At 41.9% G+C, this 20,186-nt stretch overlaps 1 protein-coding gene and 1 pseudogene across 5 annotated transcripts in view; one reads left to right on the top strand and one right to left on the bottom strand.

Moving 5' to 3' along the window:
* Positions 1–272: 272 nt before the first annotated feature.
* Positions 273–20,186, top strand: part of Dis3l2 (DIS3 like 3'-5' exoribonuclease 2) — a 506,284-nt gene continuing 486,370 nt past the window's right edge. For 3 of the 5 annotated variants that reach the window (XR_003850358.1, XM_008838082.3, XM_029565941.1), the window contains exon 1: positions 3,505–3,669. The gene's annotated coding sequence lies outside the window, so the exon portion shown is untranslated. Of the gene's footprint in view, positions 3,670–3,727; positions 4,084–20,186 lie in introns of those variants that run through there. The other 2 variants (XM_029565942.1, XM_029565940.1) reach the window with 2 other exon arrangements.
* LOC103738219 lies at positions 16,693–16,987 on the bottom strand (annotated as a pseudogene).

Below are 20,186 nucleotides of genomic sequence, written 5' to 3' on the forward strand. Positions count from 1 at the left end.
TTTAAATAGGAGCTATGAGATAAAAATAGAACACGATGAGCCAACGTGATAGTATAAAAGAATAAGACCTAAGAAGACAAAAAAAATATTTTGGTAGGATTTAGATTCTGAAAGTTAAGGAAGAACAAACAACAAAAACCCCAATACTAGAAAGAAGAAAAAATTATTCAAAGTGAAGCAAGAACAAGAACAGAGTACAAAGTATGGGCCACTAGTTGGAAACAGTGGGTAGAGGTGCTGCAGTTGATGAGGCCAGACCAGGCAAGCTGATGACATCTTTATTGTTCACCCATCACACCTCTGCCCACAGCACTCAGCCCACATGTTTGAAGACTGGGCTAGTGATGCCTTAGTGCATCCCCGGGATTGAGCTGGGGTCTCTGTGTTCTGGTTTCTCAAAGCTCCTCCACGGCAGCTGGCGCTCCTTCACTTTGGCTCTTGACATGTTTTCAAATTTTACCCTATTTTGTAGTCTTTCATGATCCCTTACTTCCTGGATGATGAAATCAGCAGACTCAAGGCAATTAAATAATTCTGTTGAACATATTTATTCTGCCTTATCTCCTTGAAGTCTTGCGTTTGGTCACTGCACTGTTTTTCATACACATACTCCCACACATGCATACGCACACCCTGCTTTTATCACCTGGGCTCATCTTTGAGGTTGCAACACTTTTATTCATCCCTAGTTGCTTGGTTACTGCTCCTTTCACTGTCCTTAGTGGCAGTGGAAGTGGATAAAGAGAATGAGACAACCTCCAGGACCAGCTGATGGACAGAGTTAGTAGGATGGGTGTGGTCACAGGGAAGGTGTAATCAGAGATGACTCCTCTGTGCCTGCTCTTGTGACTGGGTGGATGTTAGTACAAAATACTGGGATGAGAGGTGGTGGCTAGGAATCAATATTAGCCAGGACTGGAAAGCTCTAGGACAGCAGCTCTCTATAATCCCTGAACTTCCCTGAAATGTGGGGATTAATAGCAGATCTACAGATTGCATCTTTATGTCCTTCCAAATTCATGCTCTGAAAACTTATCCCAGTGCATTGGAAGGTAGGGCCTTTGGGAGGTAATTGGGTCATGAGGGTGGAGACTTCAAGATGGGATGAGTGCTTTTATGAGAAGCTGGAGAGCTAACTAGCTCTTTTCCTGTCTGATCAGGACATGATATGAAACAGGAAGTGGGTCCTGACCAATTTGCCAATGCCTTGAACTTGGACTTCCCAAGTTCTGGAACCATGAAAAATATATTTCTGCTGGTTAAGTCTCCATTTATGGTACTTTGTTACAGCATCCCAGACTTGACTAAGATAGTGATACAGTGCCTCCTAAAATCAAACTGGAAGGCTTCTAGAAGCTGCAGAGGGGATTTTTCATATCCTAGCAGGGCATGGTAATCCTGGTTCTTCTCAAAGCATTTTTGCATCACTAATGGGCTATCTGTTATCCAGAGACTGAAGGTGGATAAAACAAACCACACTGAGGTGCAGAGTTCATTCACAACTCCTTGCAGTTCTCTAAAAACAGGCCCTTTACAACGGTAAATTTCTTTCTCTTTTCACCACTGAAATTTCCCAGATCCAATTAAGTGGAACCTAGTGAACCACTTGACCTTTCAATAGAATATACTATAAGGTGTATGCAAGATAGAATTCATCAACTCATGTACTTGGGCATTTTCCATATTATGAGCTGACTTTGTGACTTTTATTACCAAACAATTGGTATAGCTTCCCTTTACCATATTATAACCACTTTCTGGTCTTGTTTTGCTGGTATTACACCAAGGCCTTTGCTATACACTGTTTGTATCCTCCACCAATACCTAATGTGATGGTATTAGGAAGTCATGTCTTTGATAAGTGATTAGGTCATAAGAACGAAGTCCTCATGGATGGGATTAGTCTCCTCGTAAGGGACTCTAGAGAACTCCCTTGCCTCTTCTGTTGCATGAAGACACAATGAGCAGGTTGCTGACTATGAACCGAAAGTAGGCGTGCTGTGATTTTGTCCTTTCCAGCTTCCAGAGAAGCCTGCTGTCATGACACTCACTCAGTCTATGGAATTCAGTACAGCAGAGTGGACCATGACAGTCTGCTTGGACATACTTTGTGTTTCCATATTCTTCGACCATAGATTTAAAAAAATTTTTGGTTTACTTTCACAGGCAGCTGGTTAAATCCATTATGGATAGATTTACGGTCTCTTAGAGATAAACATTATTTCTAATTCTTTTGGAAGAGCTTGTTCTATGGAACCTTTGTTCTACCAGGGACATACTTAAGTTATGGCCCAGAGAGGCTGGTGGGGCAAGCATCTAGCTCAGGGCCACTCCAAAGTGTGCTGTGGTCTTCCTTCGGCTCACAGGAGGAGGCTAGGCTCACTCCACTGAGAGGGCAAAATATGTCCATCCCAACCCTGTAACCATCACACCAACTGCCAGACATTCAGTCAAAATGAAATCTTGGATGGGCTTGTCCTTGCTCTTCTATTCTTGCTTCCATTTTTAGTACTAAAATTCCAGATTTCATCCTCTCAAGCCTTTGCTCTTTTTTCTATTCTGGCTCTTCTCATTCCTATCTCCACTGGCCCCTTGGACAAGCAAGTTTTGCTTCAGTTTGGCTGAGAGCTGGGGAAGGATCTAAGACAAATTTAAAGACCAAATCCTTGGGTTGATTCCTTAAGGAATCACTGAAATACCAAGGTGGGGCTTTTTAAGCATCAAGAAATCCAGGAAGAGTTAGCTGTATTTCCTTTTCTTGCCTCAACATGAAGTATATATCACTGGGCTGCTTCACCTGAAGTGGGTCTCATTCAAGCACCTTCGATTTTGACAATGCATTCCTGAATTGCGATTATATGATGATCACCAATGAACATGGGATTTCCACAGCAGCTGCTAATGAAGATAGACAGCTCCTCACTGACATCCTTTCGGGCAAGGAGGGTAGTTCCTTCTCTTTGGTCCTGGATTTCACCTGCAGCTATCAGCTCTTCTCTACACGCTTTCCTGGTCAGGCCACGCTCCCATTCCAAGGGCTTCCCAACGCGCCAGCCGGGTCAACTCCATGACCTGAAGCTTTCCTTCACTTGGTTGAGGTCACCAAGCTCAGCTTTTCCTCTTTCGTGCCTGGGCGGGCTTCTGGGCTTCCTTCGTCCACCTCAGCGAGCTGGGTACCGTCACCAGCTTTCACACTCTGGGATGGAGCAGCCCACCTCTCTAGCCCAAGTGCCAACATCGCACCCGGCCCTCAACAGGTGTTCAGGAGTGACGGATAAAACTTGGTATCAGAGAGGGAGCTGGCGTAGGCGCAGGGCAGGCCGGGAAGCGAGAGCGGCCTAAGGGGAGGCCCATGGCCGGCAGGTTCTGGAGCCGCGTGCTGAGGTGAGGGGAGGAAGGGGCCGAGCTGCGGGACAGGAAGGCCGCCCACCGCGAGTCTCCCGATCCGGAAGGACCACGCGCCGCCCCTCACTCGACCGCTCCTCGCTCGGCCCCTGCGGCCTGCGCAGCGACCCCCGCCCGGGCTGCCATCGCCACCCACTCGCCCAGCGCGTCGCTCTTGGCTCCACCCGGCCACCGTTTCTCTCTAGAACGCGCGCCCGTGACCCGGAAGCGCATTCACCCTAGCAACTGCGGGTCCACGGCGGTGCCGGCCTCCGGGGAGCGACGGTGAGGCCCTTCGCTCCCTCCTCCTGCGCAGGGCCGTCGCGCTCTGCGGGCCGGGCCGAGGTGTCCTGCGCCTCAGGCGGCGTCTGCCTCAGGCGTGGCGGCCATTACTCCCGGCCTCCCCCGCGCTCCCCGCCCCGGGCCGGGTCCTGGCCCCCCGCGCCGGATGCCCAGAGGGGCCGGTCCTTTGGTAGCTCCGTGCAGTGCGGGAGGAGGGAGGCGGGGTGTGAGCTTTCTCGGGACGCGGCCTCGCGGGTCCTGGTGGAGACTGATAGGTGTGCGGCGCCCCGGGAACGCAGAACGCCCGCTTAGTACAGTCCTCTGCGTCTGCTGCGCATTCCTCTCCCAGGGGATACACTTTGTCCACGTCTGTCACAGGGGCTCCCCTGTTGTCATCCCAGTTGTGAGCGAACTCTGGTTAGTATGTTGTATGTCAGGGCGTGTGTCCTCCATGTGTATGCAGAAGGAACTCTCCCTGCGTCTGGCTAGGTATGGGGGAGGGTATCAAGGGAAATGTGCCCCGTTGAAGTAGGGGCAGGTGTAGTATATAGGACGCGTCTGCTTTGCACTGGGAAAGACCCCGAGGCACTGAAGACCTCCCTTGAGTTTGGACAAGTGGTACTGAGAAAACTTTATTTAGACATTGCTAGTAACGACTAATTGTACTTAATCTAAGGATGATGGTGTGGGAACACGGATGTGAACAGTTTGGGGGAATGGCAGCATTAATTAAGAATAAAGTACAGGAATTTATATATTAAGATGCACTATTCAAAACTGTATAATCTCATTTCAGTTAAACAAGTATCAAGCGCCTGTAGTGTCATAGATACTTAACGTGATGAAGAAGAAATAAGAGACTGCACACATTTCATCATTAGGAAAACAAGGCGACATTTTGCTAAATGTAGTAGGCACCAAGGTTAGAGGGTGAAGAAATGAATATAGGCTGGGATTTTCAGGATTATGTTCATGGATGAAATGATGCTTGATTTGTCTTCAGAGTAGAGTATAGATACACTTTGTATTTGCATTGGAGAACTTCATAATTTCCTTATATTAACTGTAGAGTTTGGGAAATAGTTCTATGGGGCATTTGGAGGATTAAGCTTCTAAGGTCACGAATTCTGATGTGTTTCATACAGAATTCTGTATCAGTTATGATGTTTCTTTTTTCTATTTCTTTTCTTGGTAGAAATCTCTGGTGTTTTGAGATCTAAAATAATGAGACTCCTAGTAGGGTGCCTTGCCCCTTAGAAAGTTTTTGCTTCTATAGTTATCTTATATGTATAAAACACAACAGTTTTAAGTAGTTATTTTTTCATATATGAGAGTCTTGTGGAATTTGCTCTTTACTGATACTCTTGAGTGTTTCCTATGTAGTGTTTCCATTGTGTCAGGATACGTAAAAAAACAACCAGTTACAATGCTTTTATCCATGGTGTGCTTCTGTGTGTGTGTGAGCTAGTTAGAAGGGCAGTTTAGATAAGGATTTTAGTCTCATTTGTTTCGCACATCCACCAAAAGATTTATAATTATGAAGATGCACAAACCCTTAAGAAGACCTCTTAGGGTGTTTTATTGGCTTTCTTAGAGATTTTTGTATTCTTTTATTCAGTTATTCAACAAATATTGACATGCCCACTTGGTACCAGGCAATATGCTTGGCCTTGGAGTTGGGGAGAGTGAACACAGATTATGTTCCCTGTTCTCAGCAGATGGTAATCAGAGAATCCACAGAAATGTCTGTAAGCTGCAGTGGTATTGTTAGAGAAATCACAGATGTGATCTATAAACTGAGGTATATCCAGGATGTACAGGAATGGACGAGCTACAGTGAGAGCAGTTAGCAGGGCAGAGATCCAGTGATGGCAAGGCCTGAGAAGAGGATCACCGGCACAAGGTACAGTGTTGGTAGGGAGCTGGAGATCTGTGGAAGAATCTGGTGGGAAAGAGGACTGGAGAGGTGGGTTGGGGCCAGATAGTACTGGGCCTTGTAGGCAAATTGAATTTTTCTTTGTGCTTTGAATAAACAGAAGCCTCTATAAGGGTTTTACTTAGGGACTTAGGCTGTGTGTTGGGAGGTTGGGCTGTTTTGGGTGGGGATGACACAGTGAGATTGTGTCTGAAAAGCCTGCTTTGTGCTTTTGCCATTTGTATTGTTTTCTTGTCCCTCAGTTCCTCAACTTGTTCCCTATGCTTTGTTGTTTCATTAAAAAAAGTTTACATTTAGTTATATCTGTGTGTGTATACACACTTGTGTGGAGGTCAGAGGACAACTTGTAGGAGTTGGTTCTCTACTTCTACCATGCGGGCCTGAGGATCGAACCCAGATTGTCAGGCTTGGTGGCAAGTGCCTTTGCCACTGAGCAATCTACTGCACCCCTCCATGCTTTATTATATGTGGAGAAGCCCCCATGTCCCACTAACAAGATGGGCTATATTTTTTAATTGGAAGAAAAGGAAATTTAGGGATTAAAATTGGTCATTAGAAGTTAGTTGATTGAAATATATTTAATTTGTACCACTGCAAGGGAACCAGTTTCTGTGACTTTTTTACTCCCTCTTTAAAAAAATTTGTAGTAAAAACACATACTATAAAACTTACTGTTAGGCCAGGGGTGTTCGCTTAGTTAGTAAAGTGCCACACATATATGAGGACCTGAGTTCAATCCCCAGGACCCATGTAAAAAGCTGAGCATAGTAACACGTGTTTCTACTTACAATACACTGAGGAGACAGAAGATTCCTGGGACTTGCTGGCTGGCCTCTGCCTAGCCTCATCTGTGAGCCCTGGGTCCCAGTGAAAGACTGTCTCAAACCACCACCACTACCATCACAACAACAAACCCAAGGTGGACAGCTTCTGAGGAATGCCTGAGGTTGACCTCTGGCCTCCACACGCCCACACCCACACAGTCTTACTCATTTTAAATGTACAGTTCAGTGGCGTTAACTATAGTTTTAATGTCATGTAACAGATCTACAGAGCAGTTTACCATTCTCTTTGCCCTGCCTGCTGTTGGCAATGACTGTTCTACTTTCTCTTGACATATTTTGGCCACTTTATGTGTTTCATGTGAGTGGATCCTATATTGCATGTGCCTTCTCTTTCCTTGACATAACCTTCCTTCTCCCATCAGTGCTTAAAGACCCAGCTTTCGTCTCTTGTCTTTGAACTTGTATTCATAGAGCCAGTGTGGAAGAGTTTTTTTTTCTCTCCTTAGAATATCTTTGTTTGGAGTTGTCAGTAATGTTGGAAACCTTCAGTGAGTTGGGAAATGCTCCCTTCAGTTTTCTGTTACAGTTTGTGTACGATTGTTATTTTTTTCCTTAAATATTATCAGTATTTGCTAGTATCTCCATCTGGCCTGGAGTACCCTTGTGGGAAGGTTTTTTGACTAAAACCTCAGTTTCTTGGGGCTGGAGAGATGGCTCAGCAGTTAAGGACACTGTTCCTGTAGAAGACTCGGGTTTGAATCCCAGCACCCACATGGCAGGTAACAACTGTCCTTAACTCCAGTTCCAGGGGATTCAACAGCTTCTTCTGTCCTCCTCGGGTATTGCACGACACAGGTGCACTTACATGCAGGCATAACACTCATACACATAAAATAAAAAATTCATGTTACCTATTTCTGTTGGAATGCACTTTGGTTAGATTTGCCTTTCATAGACTCTGTTCACTTTAGCTCAGTTCCTGAATTTACTGGTGTACTGGTGCTCTTAGTAATTCTTTAGTATTTCCCAAGTATTCTTAGGCTCTGTGTCACACATTCTGCTATTTATAAAGTTGTCTGTTTTAAAAAATTATTTTTAAAATATTTTTATTATTTTTATTTTATATGTATGAGTGTATTGCCTGCATGTATGTGAGTGCACGCATGTCATGCAATGCTGTGGAGGTCAGAAGAGGGTGTCGGATCTCCTGGAACTGGAGTTATGGACAGTCGTTAGCCGCCAAGTGGGTGCTGGGAATTCAACCTGGGTCCTCTGCAGGAGGAGCTAGTGCTCTTTACAGTTGAGCCATCTCTCTAGCTCTTAGTTTTCCTTTAAATTATGAAAATAAACTTTTTGTTTACACATTCAGTGAGTTACTTTTTCTGGTGCTCTTCCTTCCTTTGTTTAGATTCATATTTGTACCTATTATGATTTTCTTCATGCTTTAAGGATTTCCTTTAAAGTTTCCGTTAGCAGGAACTTGCTGGTGATGATTTATTTTAGCTTTTGGATGTCTAAAAAGTTGTATTTGCTTTTGAAAAACATTTGTTAAAAATGAATTTTAGGGGGCTGGAGAGATGGCTCAGTGGTTAAGAGTACTGACTGCTCTTGCAGAGGACCGGGGTTCGATTCCCAGCACTCACATGACGGCTACGAACCGTCCTTAACTCCAGTTCCAGAGGAATCCAAAGCCCTCTTCTGACCTCTGCAGCATTGCACATGACACGGTTGCATTGACATACACGCAGGCAATACACTCATATACGTCAAATAAAAATAATAAAATATTTTAAAAAAGAATGAATTTTAGATTTTTTTCTCTACCGATGGCTTAAAGATGTTGTTTTGTTGTTTTCTACCTCACTTGTTTCTGGCAAGAAAGCTCCCATCTTTCTGCTTCCCAGTATTTAATGTATCCTTTTTCCTGTGTCTGCTTCTTATGTGTTTTTTCAGACTGGTTTAACCAAATTGATTATGATTGTGTGTGTGTGTGTGTGTGTGTGTGTGTGTGTAAGTTTTCTTTATGTTTCTTGTGATTGGTGTTATTGAACTTCTTGTTTGTGGTTTAATAATTTTCATCACATTTGTAAAATATTTTCTATCATTTTTTTCAAATATTTTTTCTTTCCTATTTTGCCCTGTAGATTTAAATTACACATATATTAAATTGTATGAAGTTGTTTCAAAGCTCACTGATTCTCCGTCTAGTTTGTTTCACTTTTTTCTTTCCTTGGATTCATCTTGTTTTCTATTGCTCTATCTTCAAGTTCACTACTTTTTTCTTCTGCTGTGTCTCAATTTGCTCCCAGTCCACTCATCCAGTTCATCAATGTATTTTTCATCTCAGACAACATAGTTTTCAAATTTCATTTTATTTACATATGTGCATGTGCGTGTGCGTGTGTGTGTGCGCACAGGCCATGAATGTTTGCAGAGGTCAGAAGACAACTTTGTAGTCAGTTCTCACCTTCCACCATTATATGGGTTGTAGGGATTTGAACACAAGTTGTTAGGCTTGTGAGGCAAGTGCCTTTACCCACCACCATTTGCTGGCCCAGACATCATGGTTTTTAATCTCTAGAGGCCTGATTTGAATTTTTTTTTTGTTTGTTTGTGTGTGTGTGTGTGTGTTTTGCCTGCATGTATGTAAGTGCACCACATGTGTGTGCTATGGAGGGCTGGAGTTACAATAGTGGTTAGCCACCGTGTGGGTGCTGGGACTCGAAGCTAGGTCCTCTACAAGAATAGCCATTGCTCTTAAGTTCTGAGCCATTTCTCCAGTCCTGATTTGGATCTTTTAAATATTTTCCTTGTGTCTTGTTGTTTAGTCTTTCCTCTTGCTGCTTAGGAATATGGAATGTTCTAAGCACCACAACTTTGATGCCTTTTATTATTCCCAAACATTTCTATTTGTTATTTTCTTCACATCTTTCTGTCTTAAACACATCCATATTTGTTAAATAAACAATGCACACCTTTATTCCCAGTGCTTGGGAGGCAGAGGCAGGCAGATCTTGGTGAGTTCCAGCCTGGTCTATGTAGCAAGTTTCAGGCCAGCTGGGACTACAGCTGTAATAATGAAAGGAATGCTCAGCGTGGAGTGAAGAGCCGGGGCCTATTTGTCCGAGATCTTTCTGTTTCTGATTGTAGGGAGGAGTATGTATGGTTCTGTCCTTGAGCACACAACTGTCTGTCCACCACATGCAGAACTGGCCCTGACACTGCAAGGGGAGGATTAGACTCTAATCTTTGCATCTTAGAAATTGAGAGCCAAGGTTTCAACTGGGCCTCACTGAATTTTGATCAGTGAAAAGTAATTAACAACAACTGTTAAAAATCACATTATTCTTTCTGTAGTGCTTTTAATTAGCTTTTATAAATCTTACTCTGACATTCTGGAAAGTATTGTTTTTGCTCAGCTCTCTGAAGTGTTTGTCAGTGACTTGAATTTGATCAAAGAGGGCATCACCCCCATTATACCCACCTCCCCATTACCTCCATGGTTTCCTGGTAATGTAGCTTCAGAAGAAAAGGTGAAAATCAAGAATTTTGCTAACTCTTAACAGGGCTGCTTGGAATAATATGATAGGGCCTAGTAGATTTTTAGTGACTGAGTCTAGAATTAAGACTATGAGTATCTTTACATTATAAGTAACTCTTGTTTGTTTGAAGTTGTGGCTTTATAACTGTGAATCTATAGAATAATGTATGTAAAATATATATAAGGTTTCCAGAAGAGCAGGATGTACATAGTCACTTCTTTTAAGAGAGGAGTTGTTGCTGTTAAAGTCTCTGCGCCCCCTCCCTAATTCTACTTCTTCCTTCACCTTTGTGAGGTAACCCACATTTTGTATTTTCTTTATATTTGTGTCACATAGTGTATCACATTATTGATACTTTTTTCTTCAGAGAGATGTCTATTTAGCTGCATGTGGTGGGTTACAACTATAGTTCCAGCACTTAGGAGGCTGAGGCAGGTGGACTGTCCTGAATTTGAGGCCAACTTGGGCTATAGATTGAGATCTTGACTCAAGAAAGGAAAAGAGAAGAGAAGGGGAGAGAAAGGAGGGGAGGGAAAGGGAGGAAGGAAAAGGGGAAGGGAGGGGAAGGAGAAGAAAAGAGAACTTTAGATGTTTCTGGTCTTTACTCAGTGTTTTTCTTCCATCTGATCTTTAGTTTGAGCTTCTCAGTTTCTATTAAGAAAATCATGATTGGGCTTGTGCTTAGAATTTTAACTAGTTTATGCTCTGCTGCTTTACAGTGTTGAATCTTTCTGGTCAGGAGTAGATTTATTATTTTAAGTTCTTTTTAAAAAAATTTGTTTCGTTTTTTGAGACAGGGCCTCTCTCTAACCCCAGTTGTCCTGGAACTCACTATGTAGACCAGGCTGGCCTTGAACTCACAGAGATCCACCTGCCTCCGCCTCCTGAGTGCTGAGACTAAAGGGGTGTGCTACCACGCCCGGCCAAAAAATGTTTTTAAATTTAAATTACATTCTAATTTTAGTGAGAATGCTATTAATATCATACCATTAAGTATAATGCTTACTGTTTTTGATAGATAATGTTTTTTTTCCCTTCTTTTTTCAAGTCAGGGTCTTACTATGTAGCCCTGGCTGGCCTAGAACTCACTAGGTAGACTGGGCTGGCCTAAAACTGACAGAGATCCACTGTGTCTGTCTTCTGAGTGCTGGGATTTGAGGCCTGCTCCTCCACATGGGAGAGATAGGTATTTATTTTTATTATTTTTATTTTATGTGTATGAGTGTATTGCCTACATGTATGTAAGTGCACCCGTGTTGTGCAATGCCCATGGAGGTCAGAAGAGGGTGTCAGATCCCCTGGAACTGGAATTACGGACAGTTGTTATCCACCATGTGTATGCTGGGAATTAAGTTTGGGTCCTCTGCAAGAGCAGCCAATGATCTTAATTGATGAGCTATCTCTCCAGGCCTCCAGATACATATTTTTAATTAAGGAATTTTCCTCTTAGTTATGATGAAATAAATTGTATTAAGAAATAGACTCTTGGAACTTGGGAGATAGCTCAGCTGGTACAGTGCTTGCCTAACAAACCCTGAGAACCTGAGTTTGGACCCTCAGCACCCATATAAAAAGCCGAGCATGGCAGAACTTATCTGTAACCCCAGCACACGGACTACAGAGGCAGGTAGATGCCAGGAGCTTACTGGGTAGCTCCCAGTTCAGTGAGAGCTCTGTCTCAGAAAATGAGGTGGAGAGTGATAAGGAAAACATCCGACATCAACCTCTGCCCCCCCAACATGCATACACATGCATGTAAACATACATGATATACGCATACGTACCAAAAGAAAAACAAATAGACTTTCTTAGAATCTAACTTATTTGAGTATAATCTTCAGTATACTGATGTCAGTTTGTTAATACATTATTTGAGATTTTTTTTATATCTATGTTCATAAGTGAGATTGGTCCTTATATTTTCTAGTGTGTTTTCCTGGGTATGACTTTGCAATCTCTAATACATTTAACTGGTATCAGAGAGTTTTAAATCTTCGTGTGTGTGTGCGTGTGCATGTGTATGTGTGTATGTAGGTGTGCAAAGACTGATGTTGGGTGTCCTCCTTAATCATTTCCCACCTTATCTTTTGAGTAGGGTCTCTTACTGAACTGGGCAGGTGCTTACCAGTTGGCTAGACTGTCTGGTTAGTGAGCTCTGGGGATCCTCCTGCTTCTGCCCCACCCTGTCGGCTAGGGTTACAGATGCATACAGCTATGCCCCACTTTTTCTCTTTTCACAAGGGAACTGGGTATTAGAACTCAGGTTCTCATGCTTGAATGGCAGACACTTTACCAACCAAACATCTCCCCAGCCCCAAGTTTTTCATCTTATTTTGTGTTTTGGAGTAGTTTATATAACACAGGAAACAAGATATTTGCCTTTCCATTTGTTCATAGAGTGTGTATTAGATACGTAATCTCTTTAACCTTTTGTGATGGACTCTGTTGCTCTTCTGTTTGTGTATTTTCTGGCCACTTCTTTAATCTATTAGATCTGGTGGGAAGTAGGTAAAGGATAATGATCTAATTCATTTCTGTTACCTGACTGTTGTTTTAGTGTCATTTAATGAGAATTTTTTTTGGCACTTTTATCATACATAAAAATGTAGATTTGTTTTTCTGCATAAGAAATGGTAACCATTGGTAAACTCATTTGATCCTTTTTTTTGAGACAGGGTCTCCCTGTAGCCCCAGCTGGCCTGGAACTCACTATGTAGACCAGGCTGGCTTTGAACTCACAGAGATCCACCTACCTCTGCCTCCCAAGTGCTGGGATTAAAGGCTTGTGCCATCATGTCTGGTGGTAAGCTCATTTGAAAATGAAACCCCAAAAGTAATTCTTTTTGACTATTCAGACTTTAATCTATTTTTAATAAGTCCCTGCTATAGATTTTTTTTTTAACCCTATATATTTGGATTTTCCTGACTTTCTTGGAATAGTTGTTTGGAGAAAAGTTTTCACTGACTCTCATGAGCCTGGAGGTGTATTAATTTGCTGGGGCTGCTCTAACAAAGTATAATTATAACAAAGTGCAGTTGTCCCTCAGTTTCTGCAGGAACCTCTGAAGGAGTCTACTGATGCTTAAGGCCCTTATATAAATTGGTATATTTGCATGTGACCTTTACACGCCCTCTTTTAAATTACCTCAAAGTTAGTTATAATACCTACCAAAATCCAAACACTGTTTAGTTGTTGTATTGCATTATTTAGGAAATAATGACAAGGAAAAAATGTACATATTCAGTACTTTTCCTTGATTCTTTTCAGTCTGTTGAATACACTGAGGTAGAACCTATGGATGTGGAGGGTCTAGTGTACCACTGAGTGGCTTACTCAACAGAAATTTATTGGTCAAAATTCTGGAAGCTTGAGTTCTGAGATCAAGATGTTGGCAGAGTTGACTCTGAAGGCTGTGAAGAAGAATCTGTTTCATCGCTTGGTCTCCCAGCTGCAGGTGGTTACTGGCAACCTTTGGCATTCTTTGGCTTTTAGATACATCATCCTGATGTTTGCCTTTATCATCACATGATGTTATCTCTGTGCATGTGTCCATGTTCAAATTTTCCCTTTTTATAAAGACACCAGTCATATTGTGTAGGCCCCATTCTAATGTGACATAATCATTAAACTAATTACTTCTGCAGAAATCTTATTTCCAAATAAGATCAAATACTGAGATACTTTAGGTTTAGGACTTCAACATATGTTGTATTAGTCAGCTGTGAGTATAACAATATCTGAGATGATTATTTTGGCTTACAGTTTAGAGGTCCAGTCTCTGATCAATCAAGCCTGTTGTTTTGGGCCTGTGGTGAAGCATCACATCATGGTAGGAATGCATGGCAGAGCCAAATTGCTCATGCCAGGACTAGGGAGCAAAGGAAAGAAGGAGGAAGAGGCTAGGGTTCCACTCTTCCCTTCAAGGGCAGGTCTCTGATGGTGTGAAGACCTTTTCCTATGCTACTATGCAGACTAGACTGGCCTTGATTTTACAGAGATCCGCCTACCTCTGCCTCTTGTATGCAGGGATTAAAGGCATGCACCACCACCTCTGGTCCTGTGCCCTACTTCTTAAAGGTTTTGCTACCTCCCAAGAATACTACCTTGGGGACTATTTTTTAAAAAAATATTTACTATTTTTATTTTATGTGTATGAGTGTATTGCCTGCATGTATGTGAGTGCACCCGTGTCGTGCAATGCCGTGGAGGTCAGAAGAGGGCTTCAGAGTCCCCTGGAACTGGAGTTAAGGACCATTTGTAGCTGCCATGTGGGTGCTGGGAATTGAACCCAGGTCCTCTGCAAGAGCAGTCAGTGCTCTTAACCGCTGAGCCATCTCTCCAGCTCCAATCTATTTATTTATTTATTTATTTTTAACAGATGGCTCTTTGGGAGATATTTAAGAGCAAAATTATAGCACTCTCCTTGCTCTTACAAACAGTGCACCCACCTGGAGGAGATGAGTAGTGGTTTAGAAGCTGCTGTAGTTTAAAACTGGGGTTAATGTGAGAGACTCTTGACTGTGAATGGATATATTGAATGGAGTTCTGCTGTACACAATAGACCTTCATTGACTGAGAGCTTGAAATTTATCAGAGAGAGAGAGAGAGAGAGAGAGAGAGAGAGGGAGAGAGAGAGAGAGAGAGAGAGGCTTTCTACAAGATAGCGAGTCCCTTGTGGAATGTGATTAAAAAGTTGTTAATATATATATTGTATTTTGACATCATTGAGCTTACACTCTAATGCCTTCTCAGTTGATTGTATTGGATATCCTAGGTAGACAGTGATTCTATTGTTAATTTTCTCTTTTTTAGAATATTTATATGCTTTTCTATGTATCAATGGTTAGCTCCTTAGAATAGTATTGAATAACAAGCATGGCGATAGCCTTTCCTATTAATTGGAATTCTCTAGTGCTTTCATTGCTTATAATGATAATTTTTTGTTTTAATTGTTTTCTTTTTATATTTTATTTTCAAGCTAACCTTTTTATTTTGAGGTCCTTTTAGAATTACACAGAGTTGTAAGAAAGAATACAGGGAGAGCCCAAGTACCTTTCCCTCAGTTTTCTCTTGAGTAACTGTAATTCCTCATCACCTCCAGGAGATCACAGCTGCCTTCTTCACATTTTGCCACCTGTGCTGGTACTTCGCACCAGTATTTTACTAGTTTTATTTGTATTCATTTGAATGAATGTGTGTGTGATCTGTTATGTCTATGTATTTGTGTGATCACCACCCAGTAGAGGTGCAGACTTCCATCACATAAGTCACACATGTTGCCCTTTCATAGCCAAGGTCATATCCCTTCCTCCTTAGCAGAGGTAATATTAATTCTTCTGTATAGTTTTGTGATTTCAAGAATGCTGCGTGAATGGGATCATGTAGTACATAACTTTTTAAGATTTTTTTCTCACTTGGTGTAATTCCCAAGAAATCCACTCGTTGAGCGTATCAGTCATTTGTTCCTTCTTATGCTGCACAGTATTCTGAAGGATGAATGATCATCTGTTGCAGGGCAGATCGTTCTGCTTTTGTGAATAAAGCTGCTGTGCGCATTCATGTGGAAATACAAGTTTACATTTCCCTGGAACAAGTGCTTAAAGGGCATAAGCTCTCACAGTCTCCTGATGTCAACATTTGTTCTTTGTTTTCTCCCCACCTGCCTTTCCATGTGCATACATGCAAATACAGGTTTTTTAATGCTTGAGAGTAAATGACAGAAACCATCACCTCCAGGTACTTCAGTGAATTTTTTCAAGGGTAAGGATTTTTTTTTACATACATAGAAAAGTTATCAGTTTAATATGGATGCAACTTCTGTGAGATCTACTACCCGTTACATACTGATACTTGTGTCATTAACTTTTACCATCTTTTCTCTTTTTTTCCTTTTAAATACAGGATATAATCTCATTTACTATTTGAGACAGCTTTACAAAGTACATTTTATTATTATTGACCATTTAGGTGATAATACCAAGATAAAGAGAAGTTAGCTGTTTTGTCCAAGCCACAGCTCTTTAAGTGGTAGAGACTGGATTCAACTGGTGTTTTGACTCTAGAAGCCTCTTTTTTGGGGACTTTTTGAGACAGAGTCTCCCTGTCACCCCAGCTGGCCTGGAACTCACTATGTAGACCAGGCTGGTCTTGAATTCACAGAGATCCACCTGTCTCTGTCTCTGGAATGCTGGCATTACTGGCTTCTAGAAGCCTCTAAATCACTAAGCTATGAAGTTGTCATTAATCTTTTACTCCATTATAGCAACATTTTGGCTTTCTAGAAATGTTTTACTTTTGAACTAAGAATTATGGGAAATACTTTCTATCTTGTTGACGTAAGCAAGTTTTAATGATGTTTTACAGTATTCAATCATTTTGTGATTAGACATTTCATCTGTTGTTTCAAGTGGAGTTACAGTTCTGCATCTGATCAATATTTATGTCACTATGGGAAGTAGTAAGTATTTAAAATGGAAGTTTCGAACATTTGAGAATTTAGAGAAAAACCCGTTAAGTTGTCCAGTATATGCCCTTCAGACCAGTAAGGATTGTTTTCTTCCAGGACATTCTTCACTGCTCTGTTCAGTCTTTCTTAATTTTTCTTTTTAAAATATTTTATTATTATTTTTATTTTGTGTACATGACTGTATTCCCTGCATACATATAAATGCACCCTTGTTATGCAATTGCCGCGGACATCAGAAGAAGGCATCGAATTCCTCGAAACCAGAACATTTATTTTATGACTGATCGCCGAAATCCTCAAGATGAACTGGATGCCGCAACAGCTGCCTTCTTGGGTCTTGGTGTTGTTCCTTCATGGAATCCATGTCTGGATCTGCGATAAACAATTTTCAGGCACCTCATCCCTCCCAGTCCTGGTAGTATTTTGTCTCTTTGCCTGGGCACTCCAGTTATACTTTCTCTTGCACTTGGCAGGGTAGCCACATTTGCCACAGGTCGACTTCTACAGGTGGTAGGCCTTAGAGCCGCAGCAGCGGCACAAAGTGTGCATGTTATTGCGATGCTTTCCAAATGATGCGATTCCTTTTGTCATCTTGCTTGTGCTACCTGAGACAGTGCTTTTAATCACTAAGCCATCTTTCTAGCCCCAGTCTTAATTTTTCAGAATTTCACTTTCCCTGGAGGAAGGCAGTTTTCTAATCTTAATTTTTTCTAAGTTTTTAAGGTCATTCCTCATTTGAAATACTGTAAAATACATGTGTATACATACATTTGCCAAGATTATAGTTGGTGGGATCTATAACTTTGGATTTCTTCACATATGCAGTATGATCTATATACCAAGGTCCTGTATGAATGCAGTTTCTATATTTAACATACATTCAGAGGAAGCAAGATCTTAGTGATATAGCTTTTCTACCACTGACAGGTTGAGTACTAGCAACCTAAAGGTTGTTTTGTTTTGTTTTTTTTTTTTTTTGGTCTTTTTGAGATAGGGTCTCCCTGTAGCCCCATCTGACCTGGAACTTGTTATGTAGACCAGGCTGGCCTTGAACTCACAGAGATCCGCCTGCCTTTGCCTCCTGAGTGCTGGGACTTAAGGTATGCACCACCACGCCTGGCTTGCAACCTGAAGGTTTAAAATAGTCATGAGTCTCTGAGCTTTGTCATGGAGCTGGCCTACACTCTCTCAGAGTATTTGCATAAAAACTGGCTTATTTCCCTGGGCTACATAGGCCTTGGTTTAGAAATAGAGATTCTGGGTGTGTCATGATTGTACTTCAGTATTTTGGGAATCATTTCAGTTATTTGTTTTTCTTAGATTTTACTATCTCTCTGCCATGTACCTGACATTGTTAAGCATTAAATTCACAGAGATGACCCTTCTGAGTAATGGTGTTATCAATGAACTAGATTGGTTACTTTTAACTCTGTATGGAAATTGAGTAGTCAGAAGGTGGCTTCTTTAGTGTTGGTGGCTCTGCACTCTGTGTGCCAAGAGCCTATGGGTTGGATTATAACTCTGGATCCTGAGGAATAGAGGCTTATGTCTCCCAGCTCTAGAGACCAGACACATAGTTCTAGGTGCTCAGGTCAGAGGTTTACTGCTCTGTGCATTCACTGTCAGTGGCTCTATACTCTGCTCAGTGATCCACAGCTTGTCACATTGACAGCAGCAGGTGATGGCGGGTGTTATCCTTCTCAAGTCCTGAGGTTCTGGACCCTGGGCTTCTCACAGCAGCTAGTTATGGATTTTGGGTCTTGGATGTACTGACTCTTGGCCCTTAGAGATTGTCAGCTTCCTGGAACTCTTCTAGCGATGGAGGCCTTCAGTCTCTCATCTTTGACTCTTACAACCTGCCTTCCACAGTCTTGGCTTTCTGCTTCCCCTCATTGTTTTCTACTGTCCTTTGCCATCTTAGCTGCCTCTGCTCCCTGCAAGTCTGGCCCCCATTTGCTCTCTGGAACTCTGTATCTGCCTTCTTGCCACTGCCATCTCTTCTGTGTGACCAGCTCAGCATGCTTGTCTGTGATAAAGATCACAAGTAGGCAAAAAAAAAAAAAAAAAAAAAAGTTACTTAGGAGATGGTTCCTTTCCAATCTTGAGTGAGAGGGTCGCCTAGACATTACTGAATCTTGTCTTGACTGGAATGCTGCCTCCCAAGGCCAGTGCATGTTATCTGGTGCAGTTCTGACTAGAGCAAGGCCTCCTGAAGCAGGAGTTGTGGTTTCAGTTGCAATGTTTTCATGAGTTTCATAGTTTCATGGCATATTTTCAGAGTGATAATAAAAGTGTCCAAAATAGCTGAACTGCCTGTAGGGCAGTCTAGCCAGATGTCAGAGAAGGGCCTATGTGGCTGATAGTTGCCTACTGCAAGCTGCCAGGCATAAGTGAAGAATTTATCCACTACCATTCAAGAATTGAATGGCCCACTCTTAGAAGTTTCAGTCGTCTTGGTCATTTATAGAAGAAAAAAAAATAGGGTACTTATAGTAGACTTAAGGCTCAGTACAAAACTATCATTCCAAAAGGCACTTAAGAGTACTTAAAAGCATTTAACAATGCTTAACAGTACGCATCCCTGTCCCTTTGCCCTACAGATTTGGCTGTCTCTGATCTTAGTAGTGTTTTTTAATTTGGGAAATGTAGACTTTAAAAAATATACAAACTGATAGGGTCAATATCTTCCAAATTCACCCATGTTGAAATGTACAAATGCAGGGCATAACTTCCTCACAGAAGTAGGAGCTAGAATCAGGGTTGGCTTGTTGGGCCTCTCACAGCCATCACTACAGGGTGAACAGACCAGATCTAGACTTGGCAGGTTGTCTTAGGGGCCATTAAGTTGTCCATATCTCATGGTATGTCTGAACTTCATCTTTGAACTTTTACTGTATAGAATTTTGTGGCCTGCAATTTCTCCAGATTCCTCGAATAATACTGAATTGTTCTCTGTGACTTTGTGGGCATCTTGAGGCACAGCTGTTGTGACTTTGTATGTCTTCCTTTGGCAGTGATGTCTAAGATATGACATAGACCTTATGTTATAGGCAGGAACATGGCTGAGTCTGTAGGTAGTAAATTCTACATGTTTGTGGCAGCAGCCCTGAGAGTAGTGCGTATTGTTACAGCAACACTTGTCCTGAGTACAAAGTAATGGTATCATTGGCTGTTTGAAAACTAAGTAAGTAAGCAACACCAAAACCAGCTTGATACGAATCTCTTGTGTAAAATTTAACAAGCACTGACATTTTATTTGAAATGATATTGTATTAGTTACTTTTCTGTTGCTGTGATAGAAACACTGACCAAAGCAGCTTATAGAAGGAAGTTTGAGCTTATAATTCTAGAGGGATTAGACTCCATTATGGTGGGGAGGCTGGAGCAGGAAGCTTAGTGCTTATATCTTGAAGCAGGCACAAGAAGCAGAGATCACTGGAGATGTGACTAGGCTCCAGAACTCTCTAAGCCCTCCTCCTGTGACATGCTTCCTCCAGCAAGGCCATACCTTCTAAGACCTCCCCAAACAGTGCTACCAACTGGGGACAAAATGTCTGAATACTTGGAACCTATGGGGGACATTCTCATTCAAACCAAAACAGATATGAACCTAGGGAAAACTAGCTTCAATTCTTGCGTGTTTTAGTCATTTTGTTCAGCAGATTATGGATTCTGAAAGTCACATATTTTCCAAAATTACCATGGTAAAAATTGGCCACATAGGTAGGATTTGCGATGCTTTCTTCCTTCCTTCCTTCCTTCCTTCCTTCCTTCCTTCCTTCCTTCCTTC

This window comes from Nannospalax galili, unplaced genomic scaffold (genome assembly GCF_000622305.1).
Source record: "Nannospalax galili isolate Female #2095 unplaced genomic scaffold, S.galili_v1.0 scaffold1138, whole genome shotgun sequence".
Classification (NCBI taxonomy): domain Eukaryota; kingdom Metazoa; phylum Chordata; class Mammalia; order Rodentia; family Spalacidae; genus Nannospalax; species Nannospalax galili.